Raw genomic sequence first — 3,248 nt, 5'->3', positions numbered from 1 at the left:
AGCTACTGTGGTGGTTTGAAGCTGTGTATTTCCCAGAGAAGCATGTTCTTAAATCTAACGCATTCCTGTGGATTAAAACCCCATTGTTTAAACAGCGCGTTTCAAGGCATTTGTGTGAGCAACCTGGGCAAGTGAAACATCCACTTTGGGTTTGGGGGTGAGGGAACTCACCAGGGGAGCCCAGACATATGAAGAGATACCACCAAGGACTTGGTTGAGTTTGGAGCCATGTGGTGGCTCAGGTCTGTCTGGTGAGGTTTTTCCTGACACCTCTCTGCATCCTAGAAGCTGGAATCGGAAAGGTGATTAGTTGGACTTTTCTAGGGTTAAGGTTTTGTTAGGTAGGAGAAGTGGAAGGACAAGGGAACTGAGGGCATTGAGTATATTGGGGAAGGACTGGTTCAAGTGGAGAATTGTGGCGTCTCAGGTGGTGTGCTAATCAGGTCTCTTACAGTTACATGTGACAAAACCCCAACTTTGACTAGCTTGACTCGACTGGCTCACACATCCAGCAAGTCCAGAGATGTGGCAGTTTCAGGCATGGTTAGATCCAGGGATTAAAGCAGTGTCATTAGGACATTGTCTTTATCTCTGGGCTCTGCTTTCCTTTGGGTTGGCTTCTCTTTCAGGCAGTTGCTCCCCTTGTAGTGTTCATTTTGCCCTCTGCAGCGCCAAGTCTACAACCAGCTCTTCTGCTGAGAATTCCAGCCAACATCATATAAGATTTATTCATATTGGACCAACTCAGGTCATGTGCTCATTCCCGAACCAATAATTATGTCCAGGTGAAAGGAGTTCTCTGATTGGCCAGCTCTGGATTATGTGCTCAGCCCTGGGATTAGTCCCACTTGAAACACAGAGGGGGTAGGGGAAGAAGAGAGGGCACAAGCAAGAGAAAAAAGAGGAGACAGGAAGTTGTAGGACAAGTGTGGTGGGAGTGAGGGAGTCGGCAAGTGGGAAGGGCGGGAGGTCTCTGCTGGGGAGTGGGTTCAGGTAAGGAGCTCCTATCAAATAAGGGCCATCATCAGGGTTGACGTTGGAACGAATACGAGGGCTGGGAGCAGGTACAGGGGCCTCTAGGTTTAGGTGTATGGATTTGTCAGGCTGCAAGCCACCAAAAAAACTCCCTCTGTCCTAAGCAAGAAGGGTCCCATGGGAAGGACTTTGGAGGCTTTCAGAATCAAGAGGAGGCTGGACAGCCAGAATCAGACAATGAGTGGAATCCAAGGGTGGTCTCGGGCTGGGAGGTGGGATCACGCAACAGGACCCTTAGTGCAACGGCTGCTGCGGGAAGTCTCACCTCCAGCCATCCTCACGTGCTTAAGTTGCCAGGTGGCTTGAAAGCACAGGTGAAGGATCCCACTGGCCAAGGCCAAGTCAAGCATCTGGCCCCTGGCTGCACTGGCCTGGAGATGGGGAGAAACTTTTGGGAAACAGAGGCAGCCAGCACCTCCCACCCAGGAAACATCAGAAACCTCCAGGAAAGAGTGGATTGGATTCTGGGAAGTGAAATGAGTGGCAAATATCCAGTGCCCCCACCCTGGACATGATTTCTTCTAACATTGGGTATTACTGCCTAGAGAGGGGTAACATGAGGCTCAGGTGGGGGGGCCACATGGAGGGTGGCAGAGCTGGGATTCCAAACCCAGGCCTGCTGGGGACCAAACCCCGGCTCTTTTTCTTGCTCCGGCAGGTGACAGGGTCCACTTCGACCTTGTAAGATACCATCCAGCCCCTGCGACTTGAATCAACTACCAAGCCCCCAGAGGCCCAGGAATGGTCTCTGCATGCCTGAGGCTGGGCCCCACGCTTCCTTTCTTGACTCTGGCCCATCCCCTGGCCCTACCCCAGGACAATTTGTGCAGCCCTCTTGAGGAGAGGAGGGCAGATGACATCGTCCGCCCTTCCCCCCAGCCGTGGTGCTTTGCTTTTTGTTCTGACACATGTTATTTTGATGCCCCATAAAAGTTATAAACATGCCAAGGCGTGCTAAGTCCACTTAGGGAGATAGGTCTGAGTCCCAGGGGTGTGGGCAAGGCCCTAATGACCCAGGCGCCAAGCTCAGGCCCATCCCATTCCCAGGCTCCTTACACAAGGTCCTTCCCACCCCACCCCGGGGGCAGGGTCTCGGGACTGTCCTGAGGACAGGCCGGGTAAACATCCTGACCGGCCACGGCCCCTTCCGGCTCACTGTCTTGCGTTCTTGTGGAGTTGGCCACTCGCTTTGTTTACTTGTTGAGAAGGGAAAACTTCCTGTTTGTGACGAAAAGCCCTCCAAACAGCTCGACGGTGCATGGACATCAAAGCACTCTTACAAAACAGCATCCTAATGGCTTAAGTATCAATGAATCAGGGACATATGGATCCCATTTGCCATAAAGTACACACGGGTTTAAAAATCCTGAGGAAACATGCCAGGCAAAATATGTTTCAGGTTTTATTGAACCGAAAAACTCTAAAAAGACAGATTTTTTTCGATGGTCACCAAGCCCAGAACACAGCTCTGGCTGCCTAGGCTGACTGTGGAGAAGGCTCAGTTCTCTTTAGCCACCGTAGCTTAAGCCATTGTCCTTGACAGCGCAGACAAATGGTCAGATTGCGATGTAAGATATAAACGGCTTTTTTTGGAATCTTTTCCATTACTAGAACGTTTTAAAGGTGCCTGAGAAGAACCCAGCTAATTTTCTGGGAGAACAGTAGGTCTGCAATTTAGGAGATGTGATCTGGGGATCCACGTGGGGTTTGGATATTTAAATTCCTGGAAACATCTAGAAAAGGAGCCTTTGAGAAAGCTCCCAAGGACATCTCTTCTTTCTGCACTTGAAAACAACTCCAGTGGGAGAGAAAATGGGACGAAAAGGGAAGGAGGAGAGAAAAGAAGGAAGAAGGAAGGAAAAGGAAGGAGAGGAAGGAAGAAAGGCAAGGAAGGATGGGAATGAGGGGGAGAAGAGAACAGAATGTTTTAATGTTTTTCTAGAACCAAAGTTTCCACATCAGGAAAAATGGTGTCACACTAATACAAAATGTATTAGCAATTGAGCTGTTTTATGTTCTGCATTCAATTTTTCTAGTCATATATTTCTCCCTGCTTTGCAACCTTGCTTTGTGAAAAGTGTCATAAAGAAATGCTTTACCGTTAACGCACTCTGACTGGATCATATTTCAGGTTGTTACTCTCCAAGACATTATCCCAACGAGAATCCATGTACTGTGGGGTGATCTGTCGGAGCTGGTTAGGGGGACAGATG

Source organism: Dasypus novemcinctus, chromosome 2 (genome assembly GCF_030445035.2).
Source record: "Dasypus novemcinctus isolate mDasNov1 chromosome 2, mDasNov1.1.hap2, whole genome shotgun sequence".
NCBI lineage: Eukaryota > Metazoa > Chordata > Mammalia > Cingulata > Dasypodidae > Dasypus > Dasypus novemcinctus.
The sequence above is the reverse complement of the archived record's forward strand: the minus strand, read 5'-3'. Positions refer to the sequence as shown.